The sequence below is a fragment of the Mauremys reevesii genome, linkage group 7 (genome assembly GCF_016161935.1).
Source record: "Mauremys reevesii isolate NIE-2019 linkage group 7, ASM1616193v1, whole genome shotgun sequence".
NCBI lineage: Eukaryota > Metazoa > Chordata > Testudines > Geoemydidae > Mauremys > Mauremys reevesii.
In genome coordinates, this window is record NC_052629.1 from 86,566,378 (window position 1) to 86,591,734 (window position 25,357).

Genomic DNA, 25,357 nt, shown 5'->3' on the forward strand with positions numbered 1-25,357 from the left:
TCTTCAATATAGTAGAGAATGGTATAATATAATCCAATAGCTGGAAAATAAGGCATATATTTTTAATATTTGAGAGTAATTAGCCACTGGAACAATTTACCAAGGGTCGTAGTGGATTTTTTGCATCACTGGGCCATTTTAAAATCAAGATTGGATGTTTTTCTCAAAGATATGCTCCGGGAATTACTTTGGGGTAGTTCTGTGGCCTGTGTTATAGAGGAGGACAAACTAGAAGATCACAATGATCCCTAATGGCCTTGGAATGTATGAATCTGTCTGAAAAATAAAGCCAGCATATAGGCAAATTAGCCACCAGAGGGAGCCTTCATTGCTTGTGCATGCTACAGCAATTTGTATATTGGCTAAAAAGTGAATTAACTGCTTCACTGCTACTTCAGAAACTAGATGTATTCAGCAGAAGTCCATCTCCCATGTGGCTTTGATGCTAACTGGATTTCAGCACAGAAATGCATACAACTATTCCAGCAGCACCTGGATTATATTTAGCAAAGACTTCAAACAAAGTGTATTCCTTAATTCATAATCATTATAAATACGTTCTTACTATGGTCTACTTTTTCCAGTGAAAAGGTTTCTTAATGTTTTATAGCAAGTGACATCATATTTTATAGATAAAAACCAACTGTGGCAAGAAGTTAATCATTCTTGCATGCAAGGAAAAAATAGATCTTGTTTTAATCAAAGGGGTGCTGCAAAACAATTTTAACTCTCAGGCCTCTTATCTCATATTATTTAATCAAGTAGCCCACAATTTGTCTGATTTGCAGCTAAGGAAATTTACAACCATTCAGTTACATACTAAAAGAATCCCTGACTTTATGTAAATTGAGTACTACAGAATTCAAATAATTGTGTGTCCCTCAGTTCAGTCTGTGGACCTGAAATCAAATCCATGACCGAGGGACACTCCCAGCATACACATGCCCTGGAAAACAGCTTGATAATCCACAGGATTTCCCTCAAATCTAGGGATATCAGAAGAATTTACAGGTCACTCCCCAGGTAGAACAATGATATTCTACCCATGAGACTACAGGTACCTTAACCCAGCAAGCTCAAAGTCTGAATGGTCACTCTCCCCACTCCCAAGTACTTTTTGCTCTCACCTAAACAGGCATGTTGTAGCCCATGAATGCTAATGAAAAGAGCTAGATTTTACCATATGTGTTCTTTATTCAACACAAAAACCTGTGCAGAAAAGGTGCCATAGCAGGAATTTTCCTATAGTGGTGCTGCACAAATGTTTTGCAGTTAGAAGTATTACAGTAATTCTGCAGTTAGAAGTATTACAATAACTACAAAACTTCTTCATTGTGAGGCTAGAGGCACTGATTCAGCAAAGCACTTCAGCACATTTAACTTTAACCACACGAGCAATCCCATTAAAGTCAGTGAGCAAGTTTGTACAGAAGCACACAAGTAATGTAGGGTCAGTGCTTGATTTTGTCATAACAACATGCCATGCTGCATATTCAATTTAGTCCTGTGAAGTGGATTATAATTAGGCTTGGAAGGATTTGAGTTTTTATTGGTAAATCTTGATTTCACCACACACACACACACACACACACACACACACACACACACACACACACACACACACACACACACACCAATGAAAAATATTTCCACGGATAATCAAAATGTAGAGACAGGCAAAGAAAGAAAAATGCTGCTAGGGAACTTATCAGAGTTTGATTTAAGGATATTTACTTAGTGTATTTGATTGTGTATTGATATTACCTGTTGTAGTTATTTAAAAAATAAAAATTGAATTGTGTCTAGCCTAATGGTTGAAGTTTTACTTGTAAGTATATGGCTTTAGGTCATCGTGCACCCACTGAATTCAGTAAGAACAAGATCGGGCCCCTTATTCATATGTATAGTAATAGGAGCATACAGGGGTCCATTTTTTACATCTGATTGTTTTTTCAATAAGGCCTTTGATGTGCAGCTCTCAGGGCCGTAGCAACAAAGAACGTGGCCCCCTCCGAACATATGTCCGGGGCCCCTTACAATGCAGAAACTGGAATGCGGTATTTATTTTATACAATATACAGGGTTCATATTATATATACATAGGCCTACAGTGTACATGTATTCCATATTTACGCAAAGCGCTTCTTTCGAGCCTTGTTCTCCGCAAATTGGTTAATCAATGTATCATAGTCCAGAGATCTGGCAATCTTGTTTTCGATTGAGATAACTGCAAGCACAGAAAGCCTGTCATCTGTCATGGTTGAGCTCAGGATATTCTTGATCAGTTTCATCCTGCTGAAGCTCCTTTCAGCACTGGCGACAGTAACTGGTGTGGTCAGAAGAATTCTGATGCAAATGCAAAGATTCGAATATATCTCCTGAAGGCTGTTCTTGTATATGTACGTTAAAAAATTGTTTGCCGTGACAAGTCCTCTCTCTTTCTCGATGACATAAATAAAACGATTCAATTCCATTATGAGTTCGTTGGCATCAATGTCTCCCATTTTTCTTTCAAAATTTTTGCTGTGATTCTCCAGTTCATTTTCTCTGTGACACTGCTTCAGGCTGTTAGCGTTGTACAGAAATCCAAACAACTTATACCACTCCACGAGTTGGTCAAATCGCGACGAAACAGAAGATATGGCCTGATCAGTGAGAAAGTATATCGTACCACGTGTACACAGTCAGAACAAAAGGCCACGTAGTACCATGGTCTAAAAGCGCACCGGCTTCTGTTGCTGTATTGCCATCTTTCTTTTCGAGCGCATATTTTCGCAAAGATGACAAAGCATTGCACAATTCTTCAAGGTGATAATGCAATGGCTTCACAGCATCAATTCTCAACTCCCAACGAGTGTCCGATAACCCTTTAACAGATATTGGCATATGTTCTTGAAGTATATCCCAAAGTGAAGGTGACGAAGAAAAGATAACGTATATTCTGTTAATCAGACCGAAAAAGTCAACGGCATATTTCGATGACTTTGCCGCATCTGAGATCACAAGATTCCAAGTGTGAGCTCCACATGGTACATACAAGGCACGGTCATTTATTTCTAGCATGCGGGCTTGAACTCCTTTATTCTTTTCTCTCATATTTGCGCTGTTATCATAAGCTTTGCCTCTCATGTCAGCAATGTCTATTCCTAAGTTGTTTGCCTTTTCAAGAAACGCTTCCAATAAGCCCTCCCGCCATATGTATCATGACAAAGAAAACCAAAAAAAACGCCATGAATATTGACACCATTCACACCATTGCATTCAAAGCAAAACAACACAGACATCTGTTCTTCATGTGACATGTCGGGAGTACAGTCCAAAATAACTGAATAATATTTTGCTTTTTTAAGCTGCTCTATGTTGGCCTCTTGAATGTTACTGGCAACAAGTTGAATCAGCTCATTTTGGATCTGTGGACTGAGGTACTGAACATGTGTCTCTGCCTTCTTAATCCTCTGTAAAAGTTCGCTGAGGACAGTATCATACTTTGCAAGCAATTCAAACAGTCCCAAAAAGTTGCCATTCGAAGGATCGCCGAGCTTTTCATTACTTCCTCGAAATACCAAGTTTCTTTCGGACAAGAAAATAACGACATCAACCATGCGTTTGACAACATTTCTCCAGAAATCTCTTTCTTTCAGAAAAGCCTGCAATTCGAGTTGGACAATAGATATACGGTTTACTATGCCTGACCGAAGGTCAAACCATTTCACCATACAGTCTTGATGACCTTTGCCTGTTTCATGCTGCTGAAGTCTTTTTGACAGTGCTTTCCAAGCAGATGTTCCACGACGCAGTGGTATGTTGCCAGTGCCAAATAATTTACAACAAAAACAAAAAATGGCATCTTTCTGAACTGAGTACATTAACCATGAACGTCTTATTTTCTCGCCATTTGCCATGGTTCGATAGAAATGAGTACTTGTGAACCTCCGTCTTTCCTCGTTAAATGGAAATTCGTAACTTTCATTCTGCTGCGGTGCGCCACGTGCAACAATGTCACACACTTGCCTGTCCGATATTATAGATGGCCAATCTCCTGGATCATCAATCAGTGGTTCAGATTGAGATACTTCTTTCCTGGCAGCAGCTGGAATATCTGTCACAGTTTGTTTGGTAGAACAACTGGCTTCACCTTCGACCTCACTTGAAGCACTTCTGGATACTTCTGGATATGATTCGTCGCTGCTAGTGCTGTCCATTTCATGTGCCTGTACCTGTACGTTGGATTGCAGCGCAAAATACGTTGACAACTTTGGAATTTTCTCAAGTTCCTTCTCGGCATCTTTTGCTGCCTTTCGTTTACTAGCTCCGCTCTTATACATTCTCTTAGACATCACAAAGCACGCTTCTACTACAACTAAATTAATAACATTTATCTGCCGACCACCATTATGAACGCAAATACACATTCTTTGAATGGGTCCAACTAAAATTCAAAACTGACCGACAGACAACTGATGTAGCCAATAGCATTATGATGTATCATAATGACTTCACGGTTTTGTCAGTAAAACTGACATGGATTGTGCAATAGCGTCAATAAATGTCACGTACCTAGTTATACCTTACATTTTTTTTGCCACTTTTAGGGGCCCCATTCCTTGCGGGGCCCCCTCCGGTCAGAGGGTACGGAGGGCGCTCGCTATGCCTCTGGCAGCTCTATTGCTCAAGGAGCCATTTGCAGGTTGAAGGAAAGCTCTACCAGCAGAACCAGCATCTACCAATTGAAATACCATAATAAAAAATGTTCAGCTCATAAATCACTGTCTGGTGCAAACTGCCTGTGAAAGAGCAAGCACAGATGCCACAGAACCTGCATACACAGCCCAAGTAAGTACCATGCGGGCAGAGGTGAAAGTAAGCCGGTACGGGCCGGTATGGAGGACCGGTAAGAAAAGGAGACTGGTTGGTGGGGAGAGAAGCCTGCCCCCTGCATAAGAATAGTTTAAACTCAGCTGTTCCTTGAGTGGCTCAGCCCTCCGGGTTAGGAGTGGTTTCTGGCATCCTTGTTAATTTCACTCACAGTAGCTGTGGGGAGTGGGGAGGGTGTGTTTGACCATGGCAGGGGCAGTCCTTGTCTGCCACCGGGGATGAGGGGATCTTTCTCCAATACTAATATACACAACAAATACAAGCATTTGGCTGCACAGCTTAAATCCAGAGCTAATAAAAGCAGGTGGAAGGGGAAAACTCACTGTCACATTGGTTTCTTGTCTCCTCCCTCCCCCTCCTCCAGACAGGCTGCAGACAAGGCTCTGCATTCCTCCTCATCCCCACCACCACCCTCAGCAGGGGTTCTCCTCTAGGCTCTAGCTTGCAGTAGGGAGACTGGCTGAGATGCCTGCTGCTGCTGCCTGCATAAGAAGAGTTTAAACTCAGCTGTTCCCTTTCTGGCATCCTTGTTAATTTCACTCCCAGTTGTTGTTGTTGGGCGGGGATGGTGTGTGTGACCGTGGCAGGGGCAGTTCTTTTCTGCCCCCGGGATGAGGGGATCTCCTATACACAAAAAACACAATCAAAATCAGGAACCATTTTCAAGTTCAAATGTATCCCATTCCCTCCCCAGCAGAGGATCATGGTTGTGATGTCCAAACTGCTTGCAGATCCTCTTTGAAATGTTACTGAACTGCACAGGGAACAGCTGAGTTTAAACTGTTCTTATGCAGGAGGCAGGCTTCTCCCTCCCTCAGCCAGTCTCCCTGCTCCCTTCTGCAAGCTAGAGGGAAGCCCCTGCAGCTGCCAGGCAGGGAGAAAGCATGGAGCCTAGTGTCCGCAGCCTGGCTGGAGGAGGAGGGAAGACACAGAGAAAAATGTGACAGTGAGTTTTCACTTTTTCAGGCTTATTCCAATAGTAAAGTTTTATTACAGACAGTACTAGTAGTAGTAATAGTAGCTTTATTTTCTCTATCTATGTCTTGCAATGGGAGGGATCCATCAAGTACGTAGGAGAGGTGGGTTGCTTGCAATTGGACCATATGGGTAAGAAATGTAAATTATTTTCACCCCTGCCCAAACCCCAGGGCTCCCAGCTGCCTCTGCAGCTGGTAGCTCCGGGGGTGATTTAAAGGGCCTGGCTCCTAGCTTCAGCTGAATCCCCGAGGCCTTTAAATCCTGATTTAAAAGCCCTGGGATTTAAAGGCCCCACATCTTCCGATAGAGGCCACGCCTCTTCTGATTGAGGCCCCTCCCCCTCCATGGGACTCTGGAGTACCAGCAAGTCCTTTAAGTTACTTTCACCCCTGCATGCGGGCACCATTTTCAAAGGTGTTTCTAGCTTGTCTCCAGACATTTGCCAAGATATTCTGTCTAGGTTTTTACGCCACAGGCCTTACTATAATACCCTTTGAATAGCTAACTAGCCAGCTTCCAAATATAGGGCAGATTGTGTCTGGCCCTTGGATGGGTGCACAAATATGGTGGCAGGGGGTCAAGAGGCTGTGTAGGAGCCACCCCCAATTTCAGGTGTTCCTTAGTGTTCCCAGCTCCCTGCTGGCACTCACATGGGTGCAAGTCACCCAACAGGGGTGAAGAGGATGCCCATCACCAGAGTCAAGTGGCTGTGGAAGGTAGTGTACACACTGCATCTGTCACAGCATCCCTGCTCCCCAGGAACTCCAATAGGGATTATACTTTCTGGAGCAGAGCAGCTCTGCAGCAGAGCCAGTACGGGCCTGTTCCCTTACAGTAGGGTGACCAGAGGTCCCGATTTTAGGGTCTTATTCTTGTATAGGCTCCTATTACCTCCCAACCCCCGTCCCGATTTTTCACATTTGCTGTCTGGTCACCCTACCTTAGAGGCCAGTCTAGTATGAGTAAGAAACATAGGCTTCCTGAATCATAGCACTTTAGGGAAATGCTACTTGATACAAAGTTAAATTTAATATAATCAGGGTTTCTGATATGGTTAGCAGATTCAGCTATCTTACAAATCACACCCGTCGGTAGAAAAGTTACCTCTTTCTGATGGCATGAGCCTTCCTCTCACACAACTCAAGGTTTCTGTGCCTCCGAGGACTTGGGCTGGGACTCTCTGCAGATATCTGTAACTTAAATGAAAAGAAACTCCTTATCAGCTGTGGGTAATGCCAGGAACACACTTCCAAGTCAGAGAGTGAAATGCTGTGGGGCAGCCTAGACTAGAGAATGAAAGGCTCCAGCAGCTGCCCCGTAACAGTGCCTCAGTGACTTTCCTAATCCACTGGACACAAGGAAAAGCTGACCACGAAAAGCAAGACCATTTTCCTCTTTTTAAACACATTCAGATATAAATAAGTGTAGCTTTTAGCAACAGGTCATAAGCTTCCGAACAAATCTTAGTTAGTTTTAACAAACACGATAAAAAAGAGGAATGGGTCCGGTTCCCTCCCCCACCCCCGCTCTCCCCAACACTTGGTTCGAAATCAGTTCCACTAAGACCAAACCTGTTTGGGCTGTACATTATGAGCAGTAGTTGCCCACAAGTGTGAATTAAGCAGCAGTTAAATTACCAAGCTGGGGGTGGAAGTGCTGTCCCCCATAAATTCTGTTTGAGTTCTGCCTTCAGTTTGCTGGTCCAGGTGGTGAGCCCTGCCAGTAAACTGCACATAAGGAACCTCCTGCAGCTCCTGCTGTCCATGCAGCTCTTCGGTAAAGTGTAATGTTTTTACTTTATTATTTTTATTTTGTGATCAGCTCCTTCTTTTTTTCACCAAAATAACCCCCCAAAAATCCCAGCTCATGGACCTCAGGGAGCCCAAATTTCTTCCCATTAAACAGTATGTTACTGAACTTTTCCCCATAAACTACTATTTTCTTCTAACCTCTCCATTTGCTTTGCCAGCTCTGTTCCCTGTGCAAACTCCTTGTTGCCTCTCCCCAGCAGTACCTGTGGTAAGTGACTCCCTGCCCTTAACGAGCTGCCAGGGGCAGCTGCAAACACCAGTGGAACAGTCTAGGCTGTAACCCCTCCTGGAACTATTTGAAAACCCTGTCAAAGCAGAGCTCAGACATGGTTCTTGCTGAGCTGTTTCTAACATGGTGTGAGCAGCCAGGTATCAGTCTGTCAGAATACTATTCAAAAACTGCCTGTTCAAAAATAACATGGTGTTTAACCATGTCCTGTTTGTCCAATCCACTCCATGTGAGAAAACTGCAAGGGCCAAATTCATCCCTAGCATAGCACTGTCGAGGAGTGAGTGCCTTATCTATGAAATTCAATATAGCACATATTCTCACATGCTTGCCATTCTAATTGAGTAAGCCCTCTTACTATTTGTATTTTTGTACTAGTGTCTGAAGAACACAAGTTCCTTTCATTTTGCAAAAGGGTAAGTCACTTAGTCTTGTACAAGGACTGAATTACTACAGTCACATGACATCCTACAGTCATTCTTTCAGTGCAGTGCCACATGTTTGAGTTACATGAACAAAAAATTGGAGAGACTATATGAAATGATGATGAAGAAACCATGTGCTCAGCTAACATTATGGTGCAGCATTTTCCACACAGTGAGCTTGCAATTTGTCTGTTTTAAGAGTGCTGCAGTGATGCCTTTTGCAAACTCATTGTTAGTCTACACACATTTCAGTCTTGGCCAACAATAGGAAATTAGTGCTGCTTTGTATGTAGTCGACTTAATATTTAACAGGGTTATCGTAATTCTAAGAAATGCAGTATCTTCATTTAAAGTCTGGCTTCATTTGATTTGGGTCCATATTTTAAGCTACTAAATGAGGGAAATATATGGTGGTATGTGTCTTTTCATTTTGTTGCTGCGATGATAGCCATAGGATTATTTGGGACATGGGGATAATTCGTCCTTTTGGTAGAGGGTGATGAACAAGTTCATATGAATACACAATCTCCAGTTAGACTATCATTTGAAATTTGCAAATAAACTATGTGCAATTATGCAAAACACAGAGAAGAAGGGATGATGCATCATGACCGGTACTTATTGCTGAACAAAGGCTTCTGTCCATGTTTTTGAAACATCTTCAGGATTTGTTTATAATTATTATATAATTCATCAAAACTAAACAAAGTTGCTGATTTGACTAGATTCATATTAGGTCATCCCTGGATGAAGTTGTACATCTGAATGCATCAGAGCTGGCACATTTGTGCAAATGCTAAACTGAGGCAGTGGTGGGGGGGAGGTAGTGGAAGGGAGTGCAATTATGGGCAATTCATGCTACTGAGCTATAAATGATAAAATCAGCCTCTGGATAAAATCAGTCCAGAATGTTTCCACCCACTACACTAGTGGGATCAGCAAGTTCTTTCATTTTCAGAGAAATGTTTCCCCTGCCCCACCCCACAAACAACTTCAGTTCACTGCTAACTATGATGCATGGGCTTTCTCAGAATGATCACTGGAATTCATCTGCTGTCACTAGTGATGACCATCAAGGAAAGGCGGAATCCTTTTGAGTTAAGAACAGTGTATTATTATTAGAATAAGGACATGCCCTTTATTCTGCTTACAGTTAGCTTTTAGATTCTAAAATAGTTTAGCAACTAGACATAGCAGGCAGTGCCCCTGCCATGTCATTTAACCTTTCTGTCTTCGTTTCCCCATCTGTCAAAGGGGGATAATAATTACAACACCCATGCAAGGCAGCTAAACATTAGTTAGTTAATGTTTGTATAGTCCTATCTAAGTGTTAAAAATTCACCAGAAGCACCCAACACCCACTAGTAGAAAGGAATCTTGTGGTAAAATTGTTCCTTGTAAAGCTTTTTAAAGTGCTGACAACTGTGCCTGTTACCCCAGCATGACCCACTGGCCTTTCTGCTGAAGGTGAGCCAAAGAAGTCCTCCTGGGCTTGTGCTCATATCACGTGCGCGCGCGCGCACACACACACACAGAGTTTATATATAAGGTGAGTCAGCTAAATTTGGTGGGTACCCAGAAAACTCCCCTCGCTGCCCCTTCTCAAAATCCTCCTGTAGACTTATGAGATCACAAAAGTGTGATGGTGTCATCCAGGCCATAGCTTGACTTCATCATGCCTGTGCAATTTACCTTACATTGTTGATCACTTCATCTGTAGTTAATCACTCCCTGGCGGCGAGAGGTGGAGCTGAGCTAAGCAGGGAAGATTTGGTATAAAAAGCCTCTTGCTAGATGAATTTGAGAGCCAAGAACAGAGGCATCTAATGGGAGTTTCAGGGGGAGAAGCTTCAGCTTCAGACCTGTGGTTGGAGGTGACAGGACTTCATTTAAAATTAAATTAAAATGCAGAACTACCCGGACCAGTGGCCAGGACCCGGGCACTGTGAGTGCCACTGAAAATCAGCTGGCGTGCCACATTGGGCATGCATGCCATAGGTTGCCTATCCCTGCAGTAAGCCCTTGGGCCTTTGATCAGTGCCTTGATAAAGGCTGCGAGGCTCCAGACCTTGGACCTTTGACCAGCTCAGTTGTTTGAAGTCTCTGATTGGTTAATTGCTCCCTGGTGGTGAGGAGTGCAGCTGAGCTAAGCAGGGAAGACTAGGTATAAAAAGCTTCTTGCTAGGTGAACTTGAGAGCCAAGAACAGAGGTAGCTATCAGAGAAGTGTCAGAGGCCTGTCGTATGAAAGGAGACTTGAGGAGCTCGGTTTGTTTTCCTTAACCAAAAGAAGGATAAGAGGAGATATGATTGCACTCTTTAAATATATCAGAGGGATAAATACCAGGGAAGGAGAGGAATTATTTCAGCTCAGTGCTAATGTGGACACGAGGACAAACGGATATAAATTGTCAGTCAGGAAATTCAGGCTTGAAATTAGACGAAGGTTTCTAACCATCAGGGGAGTGCAATACTGGAACAGCCTACCGAGGGAAACAGTGGGGGCGAAGGACCTCCATGACTTTAAGATTAAGCTAGATAAGTTTATGGAGGAGATGGTATGATAGGATAACGGGCTTAGTCAATAGGTCAATTAAGTGCCACACTGAAGTAAATAGTACAATGGGTCAATGATATGATATAACCTTTTTCAAGAGGGTATGGCTGGAGAGTCTTGCCCGCATGCTCGGGGTTCAGCTGACCGCCATATTTGGGGTCGGGAAGGAATTTTCCTCCAGGGAAGATTGGCAGTGGCCCTGGAGGTTTTTCGCCTTCCTCCGAAGCATGGGGCAGGGGTCGCTTGCTAAAGAAGTGGGTGGAGCGGCTTATGTGGCCTGCATCTTGCAGGAGGTCAGACTAGATGATCATAATGGTCCCTTCTGATCTTGAATTCTATGATTCTATGAAGTTTGGAACAGGAGTGAGAGAGGCTTTCCTTTCAGGGTCAGTACTACGTGTGATTTCAAGATGGCCAGCAATGACACTGTGATAGTGATCTGCAATCAGGGCTGGTGCAAGGATATTTTGCGCCCTAGGCGAAACTTACACCTTGCGCCACCCTCCAACACCCATCCCCCCCGGAGCATTGCTTATTATAAACTTTCAAAAATGAATACTGCATAATGTGGCATTGTTCATTAGAATTAATACAGATTCAGCTTGAAAATGTATTAATTTAATTATTTAGTCTACATATTTAATGAAAATAAATGAATAACTTGACAGGGTGCGGGGCTGGCTGGCTTCGGGCACGGGGGTGCGGCAGGGGCTGGCTGGAGACGGGGTGTGGGGCTGGCTGAAGGCAGGGCAGGGGGTGCAGCAGGGAGTGGCTGGAGAAGGGGTGTGGGGCTGGCTGCAGACAGGACAGGGGGTGTGGGGCTGGCTTTGGGCAGGGGGTGTGGCAAGGATTGGCTGGAGACGGGAGTGTGGGGCTGGCTGGCTTCAGGCGGGGGTGTGGCAGGGGTTGGCTGGAGACAGTGGGTGTGGGGCTGGCTGCGGGCAGGGCAGCAGGTGTAGGGCTGGCTGGAGACAAGGGGTTTGGGGCTGGATGGAGGCAGGGCAAGGAGTGCAGCAGGGGCTGGCTGCAGGCAGGGCCGTCCCTAGATATTCTGGGGCCCTATGCAGCCCCCCCCCATGGGGGATGGTGGTGCCCCAGGTCTCTGTGGGGGCGCAGGAGAAGGGGGCCCCAGGCCTCCTCGGGGGGGTGGCGGGGCTGGCTTGGAGGGCAGGGGGAAACACTCCCCAGCACTCCCCGGCGGCGCAGCTGGGGCCGGGTCTCTGCACTTCCCCCCGCCAGTGAGTGCAGTCCCGGCCCTGTTGCAGAGCTCAAGAGAGTGGGGGCAGGGTGGGGCTGAGCAGGGGCGGGGGCCCTGGAGAAGAGCCAGAGCAACAGGGAGCAGCGCAGTGCCCCCAGTGGCCGGAGAAGGAATGACATCACTTCCCGGCCAGCCGGAGCTAATCAAAGCTGTAGCTCCCCCTCTCACAGCAGTGGGAAGAGGGTTACAGGTTTAGGTGGCGCCGGATGAGCATCCCAGACATTTTGGGTACTGCTTTTTGGCGCCCTCAAATGTGGCGCCCTAGGTGGCCGCCTAGTTTGCCTAGTGGTTGCACTGGCCCTGACTGTAATGGATGTGCTATATTCTCTTTCCTGCTTGAAGACAGAAGGGATTTCATGTGCACGAGGTGCAAGGTGGTGGCTATGCTGGAGGAGATTATTCTTGGATTAGAGGGGCAAATTGAGATGTTACTAAGAATCAGGGAAACTGAGGAGTTTCTGGACAACCTGATTTGGCAAACACCAGTACCCCAGGGTCAGGGAAGAATAGAGCTTGCCACAAAGGAATTGGTGAGAGAGGGAGTCAGAAAGGAGGACTGGCAGTTTGTAACCACCAAACGCAAGAGGTCATGATGGCATTCTACAAAACTAAAGACATAAGAAAATAGGAAGACTGTAGCCACCAGAGAGAAGACAAGCAAAAGGAATTCCATACAGCTAGTAGTTTCAAATGGAATCCAGGTCCTCACCATGCAAAATCCATAAGATACCTCTCAAGATCCAGCAAATCCAAGGGAATGGAGACATGTATAGGATGTGTGTGGGTGGCAGCTTGGCCCAATCTGTAAGAAAATCAAGCTTACTGAGAGAGAGTTCTCCAGCCATTCAAGGAAAACACACAATCCTTGTTGGAGATTCAACACTTAGAAGAAGAGAAAGAACATTCTGCAGGGGACGGTTTGATAACAGGACAATGTTTTTCCTTCCTAGAGCCAAGACATGGGCTGTCATTCTAAGACTGGATAGGCTTTTGAAAACAATGGGCAAGGATCCATTGGTGATGGTTCATATCAGCACTAATGACACTGTCATGGGCTATCTCGCAGATAGTAGATGTCTTCAAGGAACTTGGCAGCATGCTGAAGAAGAATGTCCAAGCAACCTTCTCTAAGATCCTTCCTGTCCCACGAGCAAAGGAAGATAGAAAGCAGAAGATTCTGGAAGTGAATTGCTGGTTAGGTAAGTGGCGAAGGGCAGAGGTCTTTGGTTTTATGGAGCATTGATCCATCTTCCATGGGGACAGGGGGGCTGTATAGTTTGGATGGTGTCCACCTCAGTAGAAGGGGGACCAATCTCCTTGGGGACAGGCTGGCTAGAGTAGCTAGGAGGATGTTAAACGCTAGTAGCAAAAGAGGATGGTAAAAAGAGGGAAGATATGAGCACTCAGCCCAAAATCAAGATGCTGAGAACAAAATTAATCCAGCAACAAAAGGACATAAAGAGAAGAAATTCTTGAACTGCCTGTACATTAATGGTAGCCTGGGTAAAAAACAAAAGGAATTAGAATTGCTCATAAATGAAAATTTGATCTAGTTGCTGTTATTGAAACCTGGTGGGATTAGTCGCACAATTGGGATTTAAAATCAATGTTTTTAACCTATTTAGGAAGTATCGAGTGGGCAAAAGGGGAGGGGGAGTAGCACTTTCTCAAAAATAGTATTACCTGTTTCCAAATGACTGATAACTCAGAAGAAAATGATCTGGAATGCTTCTGGATCAATGTTGTAACAGATAAAGTACAACACGGAGTACTAGTTGATGCCTGCTACTGACCACCAAATCACATTAGGGAACAGGATGACCAATTCCTTACACACCTGTCTATAATATGCGGGGGGGGGGAACTGTGTGATCATGGGGGACTTCAATTTGAGTGAATGCTGGAGGTCCCATGCTGCCAGTACTAAAACGTAATTGCAATTTCTGAACATTACATATGACAATTTCCTAATTAAAAAAATGCTGCAGCCAACAGGGGGGAATGCTCTACTAGACCTTATCCTAACAGATAAAGAGGAACTAATCACAGAACTAAAAGTTAATGGTAGCTTAAGTGTGAGTGATCATGACTTGATCACCCTTATAATGTGCAAGCAGAATAAAATCCAGTCCAGTAATATATATACAGGGTGCTTTAATAGGGCCATTTAAAAAAAAAAGCGGAAAACAATTTTATGAGCTGAATCAGCTGGGAGGAAGAATTTAATCAGAAAGATGTGAATGTAATTGGGAATCATTTAAGAACACTTTACTAGATGCCCCCAAAAGCCACAATCCCACAAATGAACATGAAGGCTGAGCTGTTTTTTTGTTTGTTTGTTTGTTTTTAAAAACCAGCCTGCTTCAGAGGGAAAGTGAAGGCAGTTGTTAATAATGATGATTATTAATAATCAAAACATAACAAATGGAAGTTGATAGTAATAAATATAAAACAGAAGTTAAGAATTGTAGAAAATTGATAAAGGAAGCCAAGGGACACAAGGAGAACTATATGTCCAACGGAGTTAAGGACTATAAGAAGGAAGTATTTAGAATATGTTAGGAACAAAAAGAAGGCTGCCAATGACATTGGTCCCTTATTAGATGGGAAAGGTAGAATTAGCAATAATAAATGCAGACAAGGCAAAAGGGTTCAATAAATACTTCTGTTCTGTACATGGGGGAAAACAGATGTTATAGTCTCATAATATGGTGATAAAACTCTTTGCATTCCACAAGTCACTGGAGGATGTTAAACAGAAGCTATTAAAGTCAGACATTTTAAAATCAGCAGATCTAGATAACTAGTATCCAAGAATTTTAAAATATCTGGCTGGACAGTGAGGAGCTCACTGGACAATTAATGTTGATTTTCAATAAGTCTTGGAGAACTGGGGAAGTTCCAGAAGACTGGAAAAAAGCTAATGTTGTGCAAATTTTTAAAATGGTAAATAGGAGGACTGGGTAATTATACTCCTGTCAGCCTGACATTGATTCCGAGGAAGATAAGGTAGCGGCTGATAAGGGACTCAATTAATAAAGAACTAAAGGAGGTTAATGTAAATAATGTAAATCAACATGGGTTTATGGAAAACAGATCCTGTCAAATTAACTTTATTATAATTATTATATTATATTATATTATATTTTATATTATATTATATAAAAAATAACAATTATGAGTCAAATCAACTGGGAGGAAGAACTTAATCAGAAAAATCTGAATGATAATTGGGAAACATTTTATATGTATCTAATAAGATTACAAGTTTGGTTGATAACGGTGGTAATAGTGTTGACACTGCATATTTAAACTTCTGTAAGGCATTTGGCTTGGTATGCCATGACATTTTTATTAAAAAATTAGAATGATATATAATTAATGTGGCACACATTAAATGGATTAAAATCTGTTTAACTGATAGGTCTCAAAATGTAATTGTAAATGGAGAATTGTCATCAAACAGGACTGTTTTCAATGGGGTCCTGCAGGGATCAGTTCTATGCAATCTGCTATTTAACATATTTATCAATGACCTGGAAGAAAACATAAGATCATCCCTGATAGTTTGCAGATGACCCAAAAACTGGGGGAGTGATAAATAAAGAAGAGCATGGGTCACTGATTCAGAGCGATCTAGGTCACTTCGTGAAGTGGGTGCAAGGAAATAGTGTGCGGTTTAATATGGCTGTTACACAATGCTAGCTGCAGCATCCTGGTCACTTAGCTAATTGCATAACTGAAGATTACAGGCTTAATTGGAGGCATATATCCTGTTAGGGTGAGATTGTTGACCTTGGGGACAATGATCGGGCTAATGAGGTAATTAGCTCAATAAGGGAAGATATATATATTTGTCAGGAACAAGAATTAAGCAGGGAGCTCAGAGAGTCAGCTGGAGTGGTAGAGGAAGTTGGGTGAAAAGCTCCTCCTGTCACATGCCTATACCCTATGTTCGACGCTGCTGGCATCTAAAGATTAAAGATACACCTGGTGAAAGGAAACTGACTGTGTGGATATTGTGAGTGAGACACTACCACAATGGGACAGGCAGCACGGCACAATGAGTAGTGGAGAGAGCACCCTGTGACAATGGCTGAATGTATGCATCTGGGAACGAATAATGTGGCTATTCATAGGGGTGGCCTCTATCCTGGGAATCAATGATGCTGAAAAAGATTTGGAGAGGGAGATGGATGATCAGCTGAATATGAGCTCCCAGTGTGATGCTCTGGCCAAAAGACCTAATATGATCCTGGGATGCATGAAGAGGGGTCTCTTGTGTAGGAATAGAGAGGTTATTTTACTGCTGTATTTGGCACTTGTGCATCTGCTGCTGGAATACTGTGTCCAGTTCTGGTATTCACAATTCAAGAAAGATGTTGCTAAATTGAACAGGGTTAAAAGGAGGGCCACAAGAATGATTAAAGGATTAGAAAATATGCCTTATAGTGATAGACTCAAGGAGCTCAATCAACTTAACAAAGAGAAGGTTAAGAGGTAACTTGATAATAGTCTGTAAGTAACTTCATGGGGAACAAATATTTAATAATGGGCTCTTCAATCTAGCAGAGAAAGGTATAACACAATCCAATGGCTGGAAGCTGAAGCTTAACAAATTCAAACTGAAAATAAGGCATAATTTTTAGCAGAGTAATTACCTATTGGAACAGTTTATCAAGGGTCATGATGGACTCTCCATCACTGACAACATTTTGATCAAGATTGGATGGTGTTTCCAAAAGATCTGCTCTAGGAGTTATTTGGAGGGAATTTTCAGTGTGTGGTGTACAGGTCAGACTAGTCGATCACAGTGGTCCCTTCTGGCCTTAGAATGTATGAACCTGTCCTCACCCACTAATCCAGCATCCCAAACCTCTCAGTGACTTTGGAGAGAGACAAGGTTTTCAGTCTTTAAAGCAACCAGCCTCAAAAATGTTTCCTTCTGTCCCCAAAACAGGGACTTTCTCCTTAATCATGTAACCCTACTCCTTCTCCCCTTACAACCAGTGATATAGTGAGAAAAAAGAAGTGGGTAAACTAATTTTAACTAAACTGCATATTCCCCAAATGAGATGTGGGTAAATTCAGTTTAGTGGTGTTTACCCTTGACTACACTGCTACTTGCAACCCACATACACACCTGTTTGTTCCTATACTGCAAGCTCACATATACCCCATCTGGCTCTGCAGCGTGCACACTCACATATCCTTCTGACTCTGCTTTCTAGTGCAGCCGCAATGCCTGCTCCCAGGAAGGGTACTTCCTAGCTCAGATAACTAAGAGCTGTGCTTCCAGTTCCTAGGCGCACTGAGAACAGGAAGAGGATGCAGCATACACTACCGGTGCGGTGAAGGAAGAGCAGCGGCATAGCAACCCATGCTGCCAGGAGTTGGAGTAGATGCCATTTTGTGTTTTAAAAACAAACAAAGCACTTTTTTTCTAGATCTTTGGTGCATAGCACATAGAGTGGCACAATAACATATAGCATGATAGCGATTTTGTGATGTTTGAAGGGTGCTACTGTAGAAATGCTAAAAAAAAAGTCCTGTTGTGTCCTCGTTACTTGCTTTAAGGATAAAGCTTTTCCTGCTAGCAAAACCTATTCTTGTCTTGCAATGCGTGAAACTTTCCAAGAAAATGACAGCAAAATGAACAAACAATTTTGGCAAAATGTGTGAACACATGAAAAAGTGAGCAAAATTTCAAATGTGTTAGCAAAACTGGCAACAATTTTTTTTTTCTCTGAACAAATGGTTAGCTTGCACAGGTTTGGAAGCCACTGGTATTCTGTTGTAGTTCCCATGTCATAGCCCAAAGTATCAGAGGGGTAGCCGTGTTAGTCTGGATCTGTAAAAGCAACAAAGAATCCTGTGGCACCTTATAGACTAACAGACGTTTTGCAGCATGAGCTTTCGTGGGTGAATACCCACTTCTGCTCTAGCTCATATTTCTGGTTTTCTGGTGCTGATGGTAAAGTACCCAAGATGAGCAATAGACCTCTTTTCTTTCACTGGAGCCATCCCAGCAGAGAGAGCACTTTTGAGGAATGTTCTAGGTTTTTGTATCCGTGAAACTCTGTGAAGGTATCAATAGTATCTGTAGCTAAATAGTACAAACCAGAAAGGAGCAAGTTTCTTGTGTTCAGAACATGTAAGTGTTTTTCCTTTCTTTTTTTGTCAAGACCTCTAAAACTGGGGGAAGAAAAGAGTTTTTTTCATTCAGGCCCAGATTCAAGTCAAGAGTTTCCAGGGTCAAACTAGAAGCTACAGGTAAAATCTTCTATCACTGGAATATCTTAAAGCCACATGCCCAGGTCGAAGACAGAATATATAAGGAGGGGTTAGCATTTCTCTCAATCACCCAGATGTGTTGAATCAGTCTGCTGATCTGTAATTCCTGGTACACTAGTTTCCTTCTTTCCCAGTGGTCTCTCTGTATTAGAGTTCATTACATCCCCCACCACAGCTTTCTGCTAATACCACAGTTGAGCATCCTGGGTGAGATTTTCAAATGCAACCAGTCTTGGCCTAAATCTGTGCCCACTGAAATTTATGGTCAAACTCCCATTGACTTTCTATGGGAATAGAGTTAGGCCAACACTGAATGCTTCTGACAATCTCACCCCATGTGCTCTATATCTTCCTGTCTGCGGTCTTGTTGTCTGTTGTAGCTATTAGTCTTGTCCCTTCATGCTTTTCTTCTTTGCCCCAATCTTAAAAAGGGAGGGGGGAAAAAGGACTTCCCCTTTCCAGATCCCCAGATCAACTCTGACAATGTCAAAGTTGTATCTCCTAATGAAGCACTGTTATTTTATTTGAGGTCTACAAGGAAAACTAGTGTCTTATAAAATCTCAAATGGAAAATATGAGGCCTATGCTAACATTTTCACCCAGCAACACAGTTTTAGATATAATTACATAGTGATGTTAAATTATAAATACATTATTTTAAGTCTCCCCTGAAGTGTAACAGCTTTGTCATAGATATAAATATTATTCTATTAGACATGCTAAGAGTCACTACCTTTATAAACTATTCATCATCCCAGATATATAAGCTGTAACTGGTTTAATATACCTCAGATATGTCCTTATTTGAGTAACTTGTTTTGATGTTAGTCCTAATCAATCACTTATTGTATCCAGTTTTGTTTTTAAAAACATATTTAATAAATTCTAATTTCTTTCCTTTTTTAAAAAATAGAAAATACTTGGTCCACACATTGCTGTATTTTCAAAAGTTTAAAAGAATAACATTACTGTGCATGGCATCATGCTGTACAAAAGCAAATTTTGGCAAAACAGAAAGACTATTACCAAAGTAAACAAATAACATAACATAACTCAGCTGTGAACACAAATAACCTGACTGTGATGCATGTGGAAGAATACACCCCTGGAATTCAATTTCAGCTAGATCAAAGGATTTTTTGTGATAGAGAAATAATCACTCGTCATAAAGCCCTATGGAGACTAGAACTCACTGCCGTGAGGGCCTGGGGACAAGCATGCATATAAACTGATCAAGTTATCAAAATATGCATCCACCTAGTACACAACAACACGAGATTATCACAGCCTAAGTGTGGATTTGGATAGGAAACATTGCCCAAGTCCTGTTCGATACAGAACATTAGCACTGTACCTGTCCCACAATATGCACTGTAGAACAAAATCCCTCCATTCCCCTGATTTTGGTGGAAGAAGGAAGTTAACTCTTTTATAAAAGATCCAAATAAATAATTTGATTATACACTAACTCTCAACCATAATATTGGCTTTAATATTTGGTGGTTGATGTATACACAAACCTGTTCTGATGATAGCAGCAGGAGTGCTCCTTTCTAACCCTTGCCGCTTCTCCCAGGACTGTAAAGGCCAGGGGCTTAGTCTGTGGGGCTTAGCTGTCTCTGAGGTTTTTTCAGAGCCCTGTAAATCCCTCATTCCTTTGCTCTTCCTCAGCCCTTTGCGCAGAGCAGTGACCCTCACTTTGTTAAAGGGGGGGCTGTACCGGGAGTCACTCGCTGCAGGCAGGAGTCATCATGAGAGTATGACACAAGGTTTCCACCTCCTCCCCAATTGGCTGACATGATTTTTCTGTTGTGCTGTTGGCCTTGGTTTAGGAACAAGGGCCCAAGCTCAGAGCCACTTGGCTCCGCTGCCAGGTTGTGCCCGAAAGCCACACTGGCACCAGGGCCTCAGTGCCAAGCTGCTAGGCTCCACCTACCCCAACCCATATTTCCATTTTTCCTCTTCCTCATGCCCCTTGGCATCTTTTCCATATCCCCATAGCAACAAGCTTGCTTCCTGCCCCCAACTTGTGCACTCACTGCCTCTTGGCTCCCACAGTTCTACTTCATGATGTGCCAGGGGATTGGGGGAGGGGGCTGAGTGAGTGGACCTATAGAGGGTGGGGGCAAGGGTAGGAGGGAATAAGTGAGGTAGGAGGGAATTATGGGGCTAAGAGTTGTGTGGGAAGGCTGAGGTAAGTGTCGCAGAAGGCTGATAAGAGAAACGAATTAAAAAAGAAACCCCCGTCACCTAACAGAGAACCAAAATGTTCAAATACCTGTCATGTGCCAAGGGTTATTATCCAGTGATTCCTGTGGTTACTGTACATACTGTCTCCTTTAAGGGAGAGGGTTAAATCAAATGCAAATAAAACATAACTAAAAATAACAAATGCAAACTGTAAAAGCCCTGCCCTTCAAACAAACATTACAAGGAAGAGTGATATTTCAGAATGATGCTTTTCATACAGTTCATTGAGCGTTACTTTTGCTATTTTTGACCTAGCAATTTTCTGGTTAAAGACTAAATCTGTTCTGGCTATTTTTCCTTCTGACTGTGAAAGAGGTTTTCTGTCTAAGGATAAAATAGATCCACCTAATTTACCTGTTAACAAGAAAATTGTCAGATTTAAAAAAAAAAAAGTCTGATTTCTACCCTCTTGATATCTGAGCTCATAAAAACCTTACTTTTGTGAATAGTATTAAATGTTCCAAAAAAGATTTATGCTCCAATAAAATACAAACAAAAATGTGTCAAGGATATATATCAGAACACTCCCTTCTATTTAGCTGGCTAATAATTACCCAAGGATGAATGTTTGGTGACTGACAGGGCCGAAATATATTTTACAGAACCTTTGAAAAGCATTTATTTTTCCTGATCAGCCTGGTGAATACACTAGACAATTACATTCTCTGGGGTATCTTTAATGAGAAATCATTAATGTTGTTAGCTTGATAAGGGTGCATGGTTGGATGCGTGAACAGACAGAAGCAAAGAAGATTCCATTGAATTCTTCCTGGTAAAATCTCATGAGTAATTTATAGGGTAAATAGCAGGCCAGAAACTAAAAATGCTACATATTTATTTTCAGTAACATATTAAGACTGTGGGGGAGGAGGGAGGAAAGTAAGTGGGAGAGTTACAGTGGCAATGATAAGAATGTTCAACTCTCAAGGTGTGTATTGGAATGTTTAGGTGGAAAAACTGACTGGTGGGCTGTTCGTACAACTGGTACTGGCTGGGTTTCTTTAGCTCATTGTGCGTATCCTTCAAAAAGGATGAGAACAATATTTGACTTGAAACTGTCCGCCTTGTTTCCATATCCCTACACTGATATGCTTCAACATACTCTTCTGCTCCTCAAAAATCATGTGGGAGAATCTGTGTTCTAGTCAAGCTCTGTGTGGTGCAGGATCTGAGAGTTTAAGATTAGTTTTAAGCCACTTTTGCATGTCGTATACTTTGTGCAGTACACGGCATTAAAGTAACTGGTTACCCTCTGTTGCAAAAGTCCCCTAGGGGCAACTCAAAATAGCCAGGGTACAGCCATGCCCTGGTTCCATCACCCCACTTTCCTGAGACATTTCTTTCGGGAACTGTGATGGGGTGGGGTGGCATGAAGCCATCCAGTTGGCGCTACACCATCCAAGGAAATCCTCTTATGTTGCAGCTATTACTGAAGTCTGGTTCTGCTTGCTGGAGGCCCCTCTATACTAGTGGCATTGGAATAAATTTTATACTAGGAGTGCTGAAAGTCATTGAACCATACTGTAAATCCTGTATATGATAGAAACCACTTCAAGCCAGGGAGTACTGCTGCACCCCCAACCCCCTAGTTCCAGCACCCTTGCTCTACACCACAAGTGCAAAACAAATTTTCTACGAAAGTAGAATTCAGCCCTTAGGTCCCTTCACTGCTGGTTAGAGTTGGGTCAAATTGCCAAGTCTATATCCAAACTTTCTCCCACTGTTTGAGTGTCTTGGGTTCTGGAGTGGGCCCATCCCTACATTGCATTTGGAATTAAAAATAATTATTCACTGTTGAAAAGTGCTGTATTTTCAGTGGCGAACACATATGCACAATTTACTTGCCACATACAGACCAGGTAATCCCCATCAGACTAATAATTCAGCCTCCCCTCAAAGACAAGTTGTATATTACAAATTTCCTGCTTATAGAATCATAGAAGATTAGGGTTTGAAGAGACCTCAGGCGGCCATCTAGTCCAACCCTCTGCTCAAAGCAGGACCAACACCTACTAGATTATCTCAGCCAGTGCTATGTTAAGACAGGCCTTAAAAACCTCTTAGGATGGAGATTCCACCACCTCCCTCTGTAACCCATTCCAGTGCTTCACCACCCTCCTAGTGAAATAGTGTTTCCTAATATCCAACCTAGGCCTCCCACACGGCAACTTGAGACCATTGCTCCTTATTCTGTCATCTGCCACCACTGAGAACAGCTGAGCTCCATCCTCTTTGGAACCCCCCCATTCAAGTAGTTGAAGGCTGCTATCAAATCTCCCCTTACTCTTCTCTTCTGCAGACTAAACAAGCCCAGTTCCCTCAGCATCTCCTCTTAAGTCATGTGCCCCAGCACCCTGATCAGTTTTTTTGCTCTCTGCTGGATTCTCTCCAATTTGTCCACATCCTTTCTGCAGTGGGGGGCCCAAAACTGGATGCAATACTCCAGGTGTGGCCTCACCAGTTCCAAATAAAGGGGAATAATCACTTCCCTTGATCTGCTGGCAATGCTCCTATTAATGCAGCCCAATATGCCATTAGTCTTCTTGGCAACAAGGGCACGCTGCTGACTCATATACAGCTTCTCATCCACTGTAATCCCCAGACCCTTTTCTGCAGAACTGCTGCTTAGCCAGTTGGTCCCCAGCCTGTAGCGGTGCATGGGATTCTTTCTTCCTAAGTGCAGGACTCTGCATTTGTCCTTGTTGAACCTTCTCAGATTTCTTTTGGCCCAATCTCCAATTTGTCTAGGTCACTCTGGACACTATCCCTACCCTCCAGTGTATCTACCTCTCCCCTCAGCTTAGTGTCATCTGCAAACCTGCTGAGGGTGCAATCCATCCCTTCATACAGATCATTAATAAAGATGTTGAACAAAACAGGCCCCAGAACCGACCCCTGCGGTACTCTGCTTGATACCGGCTGCCAACTAGACATCAAGGCGTTGATTACTACCTGTCGAGCTTCCCTCAAAATAGTTTCCTTGAGGACCTGCTCCATGATTTTTTCAGGAACTGAGGTGAGGCTGACTGGTCTGTAGTTTCCCAAGTTCACCCTTTTTCCTTTTTAAAAGATGGATATTATATTTGTCTATTTCAATTGAACTGTCTCTGGCATATGGTCAACCATGTAATTTTGGATCTGATTATGCCAAAATAAAGTCGTTTTGATTTGTTTTCCCATTCACAAATGTAGTGACATTATTTGAAAAGTAAAGTGATGCATAACATTTTATTTGCATGCATATATATATATATATATGTAATGAATCTGATCTCTCTTCCCAGACATGAGGAGAATATAGAAATGTATAGTGGTTGCCATTAAAAATTCTCATTTGCTATTAATCACTGCATAATGGATCAGAGATTCCAATAGGGTTTTTTGTTTGTTTGTCTTTTCTTATATTCAGAATAGGTAACATCTATGGTGACTGTATTGTAGCAGTTGGACTTTTTAAAAATGATTTTAAGTCATTTTGAAGTCAATGGGTCTATTCACATGCTTAAAACTAAGCACATATATTGGTCCTTGCAGGACTGGGACTGAAATTAGCTGTACCATAGAAAGAGACAATATACATGCAAAGGAGGGACAGAGCCTGCACAAAACAAGGCCCCATAGGTACTTGTTTTTTCCAGTGTGTGACAAGGAGCTATGAAAAGCCCCCAGAAAACAAACCAAACATGCAATATGGGTAAAAAAAATATTTCCACTTATCTTTCTTTATATTGTAAAACTTGTATTAGGTATGAAAAAGGGCTGGAACGTGAAGTTTTGAGCATCAAGTGGTAGAACCCTGGGGCTCTTACACTCTGGTTAATGAATCCATAGGTATGTTGTTGCTTTTTTAAAACTTCTGAGCACAAGCAGAATAATTACTGTTTTTCCAGTAACATTTAGTGACTTGTAAAATATGGTAAACACAGAAGCAACCTGTCAACTTGGTTATACAGCAGGATTATCCATGTTTGAGCAAAGGATACTGTCTGTACTGTAACTCAGCAGACAAAGCCCGTTTGAACAATGGTGTACCTACCAGTAGAGTGTTTGGGAATGTTAATGACTTTTGGTCAGTTTAATTGCTTGTATCTTACAGCTCCTGCCAGTTATGCAACAGTATATTGGTTTCTATTTTTGTAACCAATTTCCACTGACAAGCTGATGTAGCAACACCTTAGGTGGTCCAGCATTTTTGTTCAATTTGCATTGATACTTCTATCTTCCTAGCGAGTAGGAAAGGTCAAACAGTTAATGAACTTATTTTAGGGAATATCCAATCCTATTCTAACCAGATACTTGGCTCTCACAACATTAGGTTGCTGAGCCAGAGGCCCATTTTGTTGCCATTGTTTTCCTGCTGAGAAACCCATTTTCCATAATAAAGCAAGCATTCATGTGTAGAAGGGGAGAAAAAGATTTCAGTATAAAAAGGCCTATCACAAGAACATAGTTAAATACCACCATGTGGCTAGTCATTTCTACTACAGTTACCAGCATTCCGTTCTAGCTCTTAGTATTCTAGCAGACAATTTTAAAGGAAAACAAGAAGGATATGACCAGTTTTTGCAGCTGCTAAGGAACAACTACATTTAACATATAATTGCTGCAAATAAAATTTTTCCAGATAAATGGACTTTTCCAGGAACATCAGCCTGGGACATCTTGAATGGGGGGAACTGAT